At 45.9% G+C, this 13596-nt stretch overlaps 6 non-coding genes across 6 annotated transcripts; all 6 read right to left on the bottom strand.

The window, feature by feature from the left end:
* Positions 1 to 1729: 1729 nt before the first annotated feature.
* On the bottom strand, positions 1730 to 1920 carry LOC130334287 (U2 spliceosomal RNA). Its single transcript, XR_008876114.1, has one exon. It is a non-coding gene; the product is annotated as a U2 spliceosomal RNA (small nuclear RNA).
* A 2090-nt stretch (positions 1921 to 4010) lies between these two features.
* LOC130334274 (U2 spliceosomal RNA) lies at positions 4011 to 4201 on the bottom strand. The gene has a single exon (XR_008876103.1). It is a non-coding gene; the product is annotated as a U2 spliceosomal RNA (small nuclear RNA).
* A 2089-nt stretch (positions 4202 to 6290) lies between these two features.
* LOC130334250 (U2 spliceosomal RNA) lies at positions 6291 to 6481 on the bottom strand. Its single transcript, XR_008876084.1, has one exon. It is a non-coding gene; the product is annotated as a U2 spliceosomal RNA (small nuclear RNA).
* Positions 6482 to 8571: 2090 nt separating this feature from the next.
* LOC130334247 (U2 spliceosomal RNA) lies at positions 8572 to 8762 on the bottom strand. The gene has a single exon (XR_008876082.1). It is a non-coding gene; the product is annotated as a U2 spliceosomal RNA (small nuclear RNA).
* A 2087-nt stretch (positions 8763 to 10849) lies between these two features.
* LOC130334246 (U2 spliceosomal RNA) lies at positions 10850 to 11040 on the bottom strand. The gene has a single exon (XR_008876081.1). It is a non-coding gene; the product is annotated as a U2 spliceosomal RNA (small nuclear RNA).
* A 2086-nt stretch (positions 11041 to 13126) lies between these two features.
* Positions 13127 to 13317, bottom strand: LOC130334245 (U2 spliceosomal RNA). Its single transcript, XR_008876080.1, has one exon. It is a non-coding gene; the product is annotated as a U2 spliceosomal RNA (small nuclear RNA).
* Between the last annotated feature and the right edge of the window lie 279 nt (positions 13318 to 13596).

Below are 13596 nucleotides of genomic sequence, written 5' to 3'. Positions count from 1 at the left end.
AAACCAACACCCACGGGAAGCTGTAAGCATAGAGGACATGCCTGCACCCCATTGGACTTACCTGTGTGGGTTAAATCCGGGTTATTTGACAACCTATGGCGGTGATGGTTCTGCTCAGGCAGAGCAGTGCTGATGCTCCTCATAAAGCTGTCGCTGCTGTGAAGGTTCTAGGTGACATCACAAATCCCTATGGTTACATACACAACAAAGCTGGGTTGTTGTTGTTTACACTCTGCAAGGCCTGTGGAAGTGAGTGACATCATAGCACTGTAGTTCTGAGGGTTCTAGATGGATGCAACAATCTCCTGTTGCTTCTATGAAGGCCATAATAGACGACATCACCAAACAGCTCCATAGTCACATACACAGCAAAGGAGAGATGTTGTTTACACCTAGTGATGTCAGTGGTATTGAGTGACATCACAGCACAGTGCTAAGGCTCCTGGGCCTGGACACAGCAGCGGCTGCAATATCTCAACGGAGAATACGTTTATATATATGTGTGTGTGTGCGCGTATATATATATATTATATATATATATATATATATATATATATATTTCTCCGCCGAAATCACTTTTAAACCCATTTCCACCTTTTTTTCCCTTCTCTTCCTCTTACTTTTTTTTCACGTTTTTTTACGTTTTTCTCATTTTCGCCTCTTTTCTGGGCGTATTATTCTTCTTTTTCTTCTTTTTTTTCGTCTAATGCATACCCCATCAGTGCAGCAATGCTTATTCAATACCGCCAGCAGATGGAGACACTGGGGGATAATTTTCTAAGGATTTATACTGATTTTTCCTGTCTGAATTTGTCGCACAGAAAGTTGCAGGCCAAATATGTGTGACATTTCTGCGACTTTAGCTTCTAGAGCATTTTTACAACATTATACATAGGTGCTGAATACATAAAAAGCGACTGTTCAGCGACAGACAAGTCGCATCGGCTGAAAGTAGGCCAGAATGTCAGTCCATGTTGGAGCAGGTTTAGATACAGTCTAAAGTATAGATCTCAAAGTCTGTGCACAGAATTTAGCAAGGGCCTCGCACCTTCTGATGCATCAGGTAGGTGCACAATAGCATAGCCTAACCCTCTGTACTTTGGTCTATATTGATGCGGGACATAGACAGCCAGCTGATGACCAATCCATTAGTGCAATGGATGGCTGGAAGCATTTGTCTTTGCCTTTGCAATACCACAGAAGCAATGCATGGTCAATGTACAGCAATGACACACCTGTGTGAACAGCCAGGAGACCCCCCCCATGTTATGTTACATAGTTACATAGTTAGTACGGTCGAAAAAAGACATATGTCCATCAAGTTCAACCAGGGAATTAAGGGGTAGGGGTGTGGCGCGATATTGGGGAAGGGATGAGATTTTATATTTCTTCATAAGCATTAATCTTATTTTGTCAATTAGGAACATTCAGCACCCACCCGCTATCAAGGCAGCTGCCTATCATGTCATGCCCTACCTGCACAGGTGTGCTGGCTACTCAAATGATCCAATTAAGGAGGCCATTTAGTCAGCAGCAGCAGAAGTCCTGTGCCTGGACGCTCCAACAGCGGCCAGACACAAGCAGAAGCAGAAGCAGCAGAAGCAGCAGCAGCACCACCTTTTGTTTTTTGGCTGCAGCAGCAGCAGCAAGGCCCACAGGGCTGGCTAGCTGGCTAGCCAGCAAGCAGGTAGCAATGAAAGTAGGAATCTTTCTTTTTAACCCTGTAAGGGGGTGGTGCACTGTACCCGAAGATACTGCCATATCGGGTCAATGCATAGGGCGACGGAAGCAAGCTTCAAAATCGGCCCCCGTTCTCAAAAATCCATTTAATATATGGTCCCCAGATAGGGGACGTATCAGATATTAAACTGATAAGAACAGATACTACACTTGATCTTAGCCAAAAGGCCGAGAAGCGATAACCGTGAAAGGGGCGGGCCCAACAAGGTCCCCTTCATGGGCACTATCACTGCTTGCTGTCAGGGAGGCTGCCAGACAATTTTCCATGCACACTCTGGGCTGGGGGGCAGTCAACCACCAGTACACACAGCAGAACCTAAACCCATACCATTATTGCTAAGCAGCAAGACAGGGGCCCATTGCACTCCCACGGGGCCTTTTTAAATGCAATCCATAACCCGGATTTGCCAGGAACCCTTCTTACTCCTCCTACTTGCATGTGACACTGGGCTTAGGATCTGCATAGGAAACACACACACAAGCACACACCTACCTTTGTTGCCTGCAGATGCCTCCTTGGCTGTCCCCAAACGGTATCAAACCAACACCCACGGGAAGCTGTAAGCATAGAGGACATGCCTGCACCCCATTGGACTTACCTGTGTGGGTTAAATCCGGGTTATTTGACAACCTATGGCGGTGATGGTTCTGCTCAGGCAGAGCAGTGCTGATGCTCCTCATAAAGCTGTCGCTGCTGTGAAGGTTCTAGGTGACATCACAAATCCCTATGGTTACATACACAACAAAGCTGGGTTGTTGTTGTTTACACTCTGCAAGGCCTGTGGAAGTGAGTGACATCATAGCACTGTAGTGTAGTTCTGAGGGTTCTAGATGGATGCAACAATCTCCTGTTGCTTCTATGAAGGCCATAATAGACGACATCACCAAACAGCTCCATAGTCACATACACAGCAAAGGAGAGATGTTGTTTACACCTAGTGATGTCAGTGGTATTGAGTGACATCACAGCACAGTGCTAAGGCTCCTGGGCCTGGACACAGCAGCGGCTGCAATATCTCAACGGAGAATACGTTTATATATATGTGTGTGTGTGCGCGTATATATATATATATATATATATATATATATATATATATATATATTCTCCGCCGAAATCACTTTTAAACCCATTTCCACCTTTTTTTCCCTTCTCTTCCTCTTACTTTTTTTTCACGTTTTTTTACGTTTTTCTCATTTTCGCCTCTTTTCTGGGCGTATTATTCTTCTTTTTCTTCTTTTTTTTCGTCTAATGCATACCCCATCAGTGCAGCAATGCTTATTCAATACCGCCAGCAGATGGAGACACTGGGGGATAATTTTCTAAGGATTTATACTGATTTTTCCTGTCTGAATTTGTCGCACAGAAAGTTGCAGGCCAAATATGTGTGACATTTCTGCGACTTTAGCTTCTAGAGCATTTTTACAACATTATACATAGGTGCTGAATACATAAAAAGCGACTGTTCAGCGACAGACAAGTCGCATCGGCTGAAAGTAGGCCAGAATGTCAGTCCATGTTGGAGCAGGTTTAGATACAGTCTAAAGTATAGATCTCAAAGTCTGTGCACAGAATTTAGCAAGGGCCTCGCACCTTCTGATGCATCAGGTAGGTGCACAATAGCATAGCCTAACCCTCTGTACTTTGGTCTATATTGATGCGGGACATAGACAGCCAGCTGATGACCTCCATTAGTGCAATGGATGGCTGGAAGCATTTGTCTTTGCCTTTGCAATACCACAGAAGCAATGCATGGTCAATGTACAGCAATGACACACCTGTGTGAACAGCCAGGAGACCCCCCCCATGTTATGTTACATAGTTACATAGTTAGTACGGTCGAAAAAAGACATATGTCCATCAAGTTCAACCAGGGAATTAAGGGGTAGGGGTGTGGCGCGATATTGGGGAAGGGATGAGATTTTATATTTCTTCATAAGCATTAATCTTATTTTGTCAATTAGGAACATTCAGCACCCACCCGCTATCAAGGCAGCTGCCTATCATGTCATGCCCTACCTGCACAGGTGTGCTGGCTACTCAAATGATCCAATTAAGGAGGCCATTTAGTCAGCAGCAGCAGAAGTCCTGTGCCTGGACGCTCCAACAGCGGCCAGACACAAGCAGAAGCAGAAGCAGCAGAAGCAGCAGCAGCACCACCTTTTGTTTTTTGGCTGCAGCAGCAGCAGCAAGGCCCACAGGGCTGGCTAGCTGGCTAGCCAGCAAGCAGGTAGCAATGAAAGTAGGAATCTTTCTTTTTAACCCTGTAAGGGGGTGGTGCACTGTACCCGAAGATACTGCCATATCGGGTCAATGCATAGGGCGACGGAAGCAAGCTTCAAAATCGGCCCCCGTTCTCAAAAATCCATTTAATATATGGTCCCCAGATAGGGGACGTATCAGATATTAAACTGATAAGAACAGATACTACACTTGATCTTAGCCAAAAGGCCGAGAAGCGATAACCGTGAAAGGGGCGGGCCCAACAAGGTCCCCTTCATGGGCACTATCACTGCTTGCTGTCAGGGAGGCTGCCAGACAATTTTCCATGCACACTCTGGGCTGGGGGGCAGTCAACCACCAGTACACACAGCAGAACCTAAACCCATACCATTATTGCTAAGCAGCAAGACAGGGGCCCATTGCACTCCCACGGGGCCTTTTTAAATGCAATCCATAACCCGGATTTGCCAGGAACCCTTCTTACTCCTCCTACTTGCATGTGACACTGGGCTTAGGATCTGCATAGGAAACACACACACAAGCACACACCTACCTTTGTTGCCTGCAGATGCCTCCTTGGCTGTCCCCAAACGGTATCAAACCAACACCCACGGGAAGCGTAAGCATAGAGGACATGCCTGCACCCCATTGGACTTACCTGTGTGGGTTAAATCCGGGTTATTTGACAACCTATGGCGGTGATGGTTCTGCTCAGGCAGAGCAGTGCTGATGCTCCTCATAAAGCTGTCGCTGCTGTGAAGGTTCTAGGTGACATCACAAATCCCTATGGTTACATACACAACAAAGCTGGGTTGTTGTTGTTTACACTCTGCAAGGCCTGTGGAAGTGAGTGACATCATAGCACTGTAGTTCTGAGGGTTCTAGATGGATGCAACAATCTCCTGTTGCTTCTATGAAGGCCATAATAGACGACATCACCAAACAGCTCCATAGTCACATACACAGCAAAGGAGAGATGTTGTTTACACCTAGTGATGTCAGTGGTATTGAGTGACATCACAGCACAGTGCTAAGGCTCCTGGGCCTGGACACAGCAGCGGCTGCAATATCTCAACGGAGAATACGTTTATATATATGTGTGTGTGTGCGCGTATATATATATATATATATATATATATATATATATATATATATATATTTCTCCGCCGAAATCACTTTTAAACCCATTTCCACCTTTTTTTCCCTTCTCTTCCTCTTACTTTTTTTTCACGTTTTTTTACGTTTTTCTCCTTTTCGCCTCTTTTCTGGGCGTATTATTCTTCTTTTTCTTCTTTTTTTTCGTCTAATGCATACCCCATCAGTGCAGCAATGCTTATTCAATACCGCCAGCAGATGGAGACACTGGGGGATAATTTTCTAAGGATTTATACTGATTTTTCCTGTCTGAATTTGTCGCACAGAAAGTTGCAGGCCAAATATGTGTGACATTTCTGCGACTTTAGCTTCTAGAGCATTTTTACAACATTATACATAGGTGCTGAATACATAAAAAGCGACTGTTCAGCGACAGACAAGTCGCATCGGCTGAAAGTAGGCCAGAATGTCAGTCCATGTTGGAGCAGGTTTAGATACAGTCTAAAGTATAGATCTCAAAGTCTGTGCACAGAATTTAGCAAGGGCCTCGCACCTTCTGATGCATCAGGTAGGTGCACAATAGCATAGCCTAACCCTCTGTACTTTGGTCTATATTGATGCGGGACATAGACAGCCAGCTGATGACCAATCCATTAGTGCAATGGATGGCTGGAAGCATTTGTCTTTGCCTTTGCAATACCACAGAAGCAATGCATGGTCAATGTACAGCAATGACACACCTGTGTGAACAGCCAGGAGACCCCCCCCATGTTATGTTACATAGTTACATAGTTAGTACGGTCGAAAAAAGACATATGTCCATCAAGTTCAACCAGGGAATTAAGGGGTAGGGGTGTGGCGCGATATTGGGGAAGGGATGAGATTTTATATTTCTTCATAAGCATTAATCTTATTTTGTCAATTAGGAACATTCAGCACCCACCCGCTATCAAGGCAGCTGCCTATCATGTCATGCCCTACCTGCACAGGTGTGCTGGCTACTCAAATGATCCAATTAAGGAGGCCATTTAGTCAGCAGCAGCAGAAGTCCTGTGCCTGGACGCTCCAACAGCGGCCAGACACAAGCAGAAGCAGAAGCAGCAGAAGCAGCAGCAGCACCACCTTTTGTTTTTTGGCTGCAGCAGCAGCAGCAAGGCCCACAGGGCTGGCTAGCTGGCTAGCCAGCAAGCAGGTAGCAATGAAAGTAGGAATCTTTCTTTTTAACCCTGTAAGGGGGTGGTGCACTGTACCCGAAGATACTGCCATATCGGGTCAATGCATAGGGCGACGGAAGCAAGCTTCGAAATCGGCCCCCGTTCTCAAAAATCCATTTAATATATGGTCCCCAGATAGGGGACGTATCAGATATTAAACTGATAAGAACAGATACTACACTTGATCTTAGCCAAAAGGCCGAGAAGCGATAACCGTGAAAGGGGCGGGCCCAACAAGGTCCCCTTCATGGGCACTATCACTGCTTGCTGTCAGGGAGGCTGCCAGACAATTTTCCATGCACACTCTGGGCTGGGGGGCAGTCAACCACCAGTACACACAGCAGAACCTAAACCCATACCATTATTGCTAAGCAGCAAGACAGGGGCCCATTGCACTCCCACGGGGCCTTTTTAAATGCAATCCATAACCCGGATTTGCCAGGAACCCTTCTTACTCCTCCTACTTGCATGTGACACTGGGCTTAGGATCTGCATAGGAAACACACACACAAGCACACACCTACCTTTGTTGCCTGCAGATGCCTCCTTGGCTGTCCCCAAACGGTATCAAACCAACACCCACGGGAAGCTGTAAGCATAGAGGACATGCCTGCACCCCATTGGACTTACCTGTGTGGGTTAAATCCGGGTTATTTGACAACCTATGGCGGTGATGGTTCTGCTCAGGCAGAGCAGTGCTGATGCTCCTCATAAAGCTGTCGCTGCTGTGAAGGTTCTAGGTGACATCACAAATCCCTATGGTTACATACACAACAAAGCTGGGTTGTTGTTGTTTACACTCTGCAAGGCCTGTGGAAGTGAGTGACATCATAGCACTGTAGTTCTGAGGGTTCTAGATGGATGCAACAATCTCCTGTTGCTTCTATGAAGGCCATAATAGACGACATCACCAAACAGCTCCATAGTCACATACACAGCAAAGGAGAGATGTTGTTTACACCTAGTGATGTCAGTGGTATTGAGTGACATCACAGCACAGTGCTAAGGCTCCTGGGCCTGGACACAGCAGCGGCTGCAATATCTCAACGGAGAATACGTTTATATATATGTGTGTGTGTGCGCGTATATATATATATATATATATATATATATATATATATATATATATATTTCTCCGCCGAAATCACTTTTAAACCCATTTCCACCTTTTTTTCCCTTCTCTTCCTCTTACTTTTTTTTCACGTTTTTTTACGTTTTTCTCCTTTTCGCCTCTTTTCTGGGCGTATTATTCTTCTTTTTCTTCTTTTTTTTCGTCTAATGCATACCCCATCAGTGCAGCAATGCTTATTCAATACCGCCAGCAGATGGAGACACTGGGGGATAATTTTCTAAGGATTTATACTGATTTTTCCTGTCTGAATTTGTCGCACAGAAAGTTGCAGGCCAAATATGTGTGACATTTCTGCGACTTTAGCTTCTAGAGCATTTTTACAACATTATACATAGGTGCTGAATACATAAAAAGCGACTGTTCAGCGACAGACAAGTCGCATCGGCTGAAAGTAGGCCAGAATGTCAGTCCATGTTGGAGCAGGTTTAGATACAGTCTAAAGTATAGATCTCAAAGTCTGTGCACAGAATTTAGCAAGGGCCTCGCACCTTCTGATGCATCAGGTAGGTGCACAATAGCATAGCCTAACCCTCTGTACTTTGGTCTATATTGATGCGGGACATAGACAGCCAGCTGATGACCAATCCATTAGTGCAATGGATGGCTGGAAGCATTTGTCTTTGCCTTTGCAATACCACAGAAGCAATGCATGGTCAATGTACAGCAATGACACACCTGTGTGAACAGCCAGGAGACCCCCCCCATGTTATGTTACATAGTTACATAGTTAGTACGGTCGAAAAAAGACATATGTCCATCAAGTTCAACCAGGGAATTAAGGGGTAGGGGTGTGGCGCGATATTGGGGAAGGGATGAGATTTTATATTTCTTCATAAGCATTAATCTTATTTTGTCAATTAGGAACATTCAGCACCCACCCGCTATCAAGGCAGCTGCCTATCATGTCATGCCCTACCTGCACAGGTGTGCTGGCTACTCAAATGATCCAATTAAGGAGGCCATTTAGTCAGCAGCAGCAGAAGTCCTGTGCCTGGACGCTCCAACAGCGGCCAGACACAAGCAGAAGCAGAAGCAGCAGAAGCAGCAGCAGCACCACCTTTTGTTTTTTGGCTGCAGCAGCAGCAGCAAGGCCCACAGGGCTGGCTAGCTGGCTAGCCAGCAAGCAGGTAGCAATGAAAGTAGGAATCTTTCTTTTTAACCCTGTAAGGGGGTGGTGCACTGTACCCGAAGATACTGCCATATCGGGTCAATGCATAGGGCGACGGAAGCAAGCTTCGAAATCGGCCCCCGTTCTCAAAAATCCATTTAATATATGGTCCCCAGATAGGGGACGTATCAGATATTAAACTGATAAGAACAGATACTACACTTGATCTTAGCCAAAAGGCCGAGAAGCGATAACCGTGAAAGGGGCGGGCCCAACAAGGTCCCCTTCATGGGCACTATCACTGCTTGCTGTCAGGGAGGCTGCCAGACAATTTTCCATGCACACTCTGGGCTGGGGGGCAGTCAACCACCAGTACACACAGCAGAACCTAAACCCATACCATTATTGCTAAGCAGCAAGACAGGGGCCCATTGCACTCCCACGGGGCCTTTTTAAATGCAATCCATAACCCGGATTTGCCAGGAACCCTTCTTACTCCTCCTACTTGCATGTGACACTGGGCTTAGGATCTGCATAGGAAACACACACACAAGCACACACCTACCTTTGTTGCCTGCAGATGCCTCCTTGGCTGTCCCCAAACGGTATCAAACCAACACCCACGGGAAGCTGTAAGCATAGAGGACATGCCTGCACCCCATTGGACTTACCTGTGTGGGTTAAATCCGGGTTATTTGACAACCTATGGCGGTGATGGTTCTGCTCAGGCAGAGCAGTGCTGATGCTCCTCATAAAGCTGTCGCTGCTGTGAAGGTTCTAGGTGACATCACAAATCCCTATGGTTACATACACAACAAAGCTGGGTTGTTGTTGTTTACACTCTGCAAGGCCTGTGGAAGTGAGTGACATCATAGCACTGTAGTTCTGAGGGTTCTAGATGGATGCAACAATCTCCTGTTGCTTCTATGAAGGCCATAATAGACGACATCACCAAACAGCTCCATAGTCACATACACAGCAAAGGAGAGATGTTGTTTACACCTAGTGATGTCAGTGGTATTGAGTGACATCACAGCACAGTGCTAAGGCTCCTGGGCCTGGACACAGCAGCGGCTGCAATATCTCAACGGAGAATACGTTTATATATATGTGTGTGTGTGCGCGTATATATATATATATATATATATATATATATATATATATATATATTCTCCGCCGAAATCACTTTTAAACCCATTTCCACCTTTTTTTCCCTTCTCTTCCTCTTACTTTTTTTTCACGTTTTTTTACGTTTTTCTCCTTTTCGCCTCTTTTCTGGGCGTATTATTCTTCTTTTTCTTCTTTTTTTTCGTCTAATGCATACCCCATCAGTGCAGCAATGCTTATTCAATACCGCCAGCAGATGGAGACACTGGGGGATAATTTTCTAAGGATTTATACTGATTTTTCCTGTCTGAATTTGTCGCACAGAAAGTTGCAGGCCAAATATGTGTGACATTTCTGCGACTTTAGCTTCTAGAGCATTTTTACAACATTATACATAGGTGCTGAATACATAAAAAGCGACTGTTCAGCGACAGACAAGTCGCATCGGCTGAAAGTAGGCCAGAATGTCAGTCCATGTTGGAGCAGGTTTAGATACAGTCTAAAGTATAGATCTCAAAGTCTGTGCACAGAATTTAGCAAGGGCCTCGCACCTTCTGATGCATCAGGTAGGTGCACAATAGCATAGCCTAACCCTCTGTACTTTGGTCTATATTGATGCGGGACATAGACAGCCAGCTGATGACCAATCCATTAGTGCAATGGATGGCTGGAAGCATTTGTCTTTGCCTTTGCAATACCACAGAAGCAATGCATGGTCAATGTACAGCAATGACACACCTGTGTGAACAGCCAGGAGACCCCCCCCATGTTATGTTACATAGTTACATAGTTAGTACGGTCGAAAAAAGACATATGTCCATCAAGTTCAACCAGGGAATTAAGGGGTAGGGGTGTGGCGCGATATTGGGGAAGGGATGAGATTTTATATTTCTTCATAAGCATTAATCTTATTTTGTCAATTAGGAACATTCAGCACCCACCCGCTATCAAGGCAGCTGCCTATCATGTCATGCCCTACCTGCACAGGTGTGCTGGCTACTCAAATGATCCAATTAAGGAGGCCATTTAGTCAGCAGCAGCAGAAGTCCTGTGCCTGGACGCTCCAACAGCGGCCAGACACAAGCAGAAGCAGAAGCAGCAGAAGCAGCAGCAGCACCACCTTTTGTTTTTTGGCTGCAGCAGCAGCAGCAAGGCCCACAGGGCTGGCTAGCTGGCTAGCCAGCAAGCAGGTAGCAATGAAAGTAGGAATCTTTCTTTTTAACCCTGTAAGGGGGTGGTGCACTGTACCCGAAGATACTGCCATATCGGGTCAATGCATAGGGCGACGGAAGCAAGCTTCGAAATCGGCCCCCGTTCTCAAAAATCCATTTAATATATGGTCCCCAGATAGGGGACGTATCAGATATTAAACTGATAAGAACAGATACTACACTTGATCTTAGCCAAAAGGCCGAGAAGCGATAACCGTGAAAGGGGCGGGCCCAACAAGGTCCCCTTCATGGGCACTATCACTGCTTGCTGTCAGGGAGGCTGCCAGACAATTTTCCATGCACACTCTGGGCTGGGGGGCAGTCAACCACCAGTACACACAGCAGAACCTAAACCCATACCATTATTGCTAAGCAGCAAGACAGGGGCCCATTGCACTCCCACGGGGCCTTTTTAAATGCAATCCATAACCCGGATTTGCCAGGAACCCTTCTTACTCCTCCTACTTGCATGTGACACTGGGCTTAGGATCTGCATAGGAAACACACACACAAGCACACACCTACCTTTGTTGCCTGCAGATGCCTCCTTGGCTGTCCCCAAACGGTATCAAACCAACACCCACGGGAAGCTGTAAGCATAGAGGACATGCCTGCACCCCATTGGACTTACCTGTGTGGGTTAAATCCGGGTTATTTGACAACCTATGGCGGTGATGGTTCTGCTCAGGCAGAGCAGTGCTGATGCTCCTCATAAAGCTGTCGCTGCTGTGAAGGTTCTAGGTGACATCACAAATCCCTATGGTTACATACACAACAAAGCTGGGTTGTTGTTGTTTACACTCTGCAAGGCCTGTGGAAGTGAGTGACATCATAGCACTGTAGTTCTGAGGGTTCTAGATGGATGCAACAATCTCCTGTTGCTTCTATGAAGGCCATAATAGACGACATCACCAAACAGCTCCATAGTCACATACACAGCAAAGGAGAGATGTTGTTTACACCTAGTGATGTCAGTGGTATTGAGTGACATCACAGCACAGTGCTAAGGCTCCTGGGCCTGGACACAGCAGCGGCTGCAATATCTCAACGGAGAATACGTTTATATATATGTGTGTGTGTGCGCGTATATATATATATATATATATATATATATATATATATATATATTTCTCCGCCGAAATCACTTTTAAACCCATTTCCACCTTTTTTTCCCTTCTCTTCCTCTTACTTTTTTTTCACGTTTTTTTACGTTTTTCTCCTTTTCGCCTCTTTTCTGGGCGTATTATTCTTCTTTTTCTTCTTTTTTTTCGTCTAATGCATACCCCATCAGTGCAGCAATGCTTATTCAATACCGCCAGCAGATGGAGACACTGGGGGATAATTTTCTAAGGATTTATACTGATTTTTCCTGTCTGAATTTGTCGCACAGAAAGTTGCAGGCCAAATATGTGTGACATTTCTGCGACTTTAGCTTCTAGAGCATTTTTACAACATTATACATAGGTGCTGAATACATAAAAAGCGACTGTTCAGCGACAGACAAGTCGCATCGGCTGAAAGTAGGCCAGAATGTCAGTCCATGTTGGAGCAGGTTTAGATACAGTCTAAAGTATAGATCTCAAAGTCTGTGCACAGAATTTAGCAAGGGCCTCGCACCTTCTGATGCATCAGGTAGGTGCACAATAGCATAGCCTAACCCTCTGTACTTTGGTCTATATTGATGCGGGGCATAGACAGCCAGCTGATGACCAATCCATTAGTGCAATGGATGGCTGGAAGCATTTGTCTTTGCCTTTGCAATACCACAGAAGCAATGCATGGTCAATGTACAGCAATGACACACCTGTGTGAACAGCCAGGAGACCCCCCCCATGTTATGTTACATAGTTACATAGTTAGTACGGTCGAAAAAAGACATATGTCCATCAAGTTCAACCAGGGAATTAAGGGGTAGGGGTGTGGCGCGATATTGGGGAAGGGATGAGATTTTATATTTCTTCATAAGCATTAATCTTATTTTGTCAATTAGGAACATTCAGCACCCACCCGCTATCAAGGCAGCTGCCTATCATGTCATGCCCTACCTGCACAGGTGTGCTGGCTACTCAAATGATCCAATTAAGGAGGCCATTTAGTCAGCAGCAGCAGAAGTCCTGTGCCTGGACGCTCCAACAGCGGCCAGACACAAGCAGAAGCAGAAGCAGCAGAAGCAGCAGCAGCACCACCTTTTGTTTTTTGGCTGCAGCAGCAGCAGCAAGGCCCACAGGGCTGGCTAGCTGGCTAGCCAGCAAGCAGGTAGCAATGAAAGTAGGAATCTTTCTTTTTAACCCTGTAAGGGGGTGGTGCACTGTACCCGAAGATACTGCCATATCGGGTCAATGCATAGGGCGACGGAAGCAAGCTTCGAAATCGGCCCCCGTTCTCAAAAATCCATTTAATATATGGTCCCCAGATAGGGGACGTATCAGATATTAAACTGATAAGAACAGATACTACACTTGATCTTAGCCAAAAGGCCGAGAAGCGATAACCGTGAAAGGGGCGGGCCCAACAAGGTCCCCTTCATGGGCACTATCACTGCTTGCTGTCAGGGAGGCTGCCAGACAATTTTCCATGCACACTCTGGGCTGGGGGGCAGTCAACCACCAGTACACACAGCAGAACCTAAACCCATACCATTATTGCTAAGCAGCAAGACAGGGGCCCATTGCACTCCCACGGGGCCTTTTTAAATGCAATCCATAACCCGGATTTGCCAGGAACCCTTCTTACTCCTCCTACTTGCATGTGACACTGGGCTTAGGATC

The sequence above is a fragment of the Hyla sarda genome, unplaced genomic scaffold (genome assembly GCF_029499605.1).
Source record: "Hyla sarda isolate aHylSar1 unplaced genomic scaffold, aHylSar1.hap1 scaffold_431, whole genome shotgun sequence".
NCBI lineage: Eukaryota > Metazoa > Chordata > Amphibia > Anura > Hylidae > Hyla > Hyla sarda.
The sequence above is the reverse complement of the archived record's forward strand: the minus strand, read 5'-3'. Positions and strand labels throughout refer to the sequence as shown.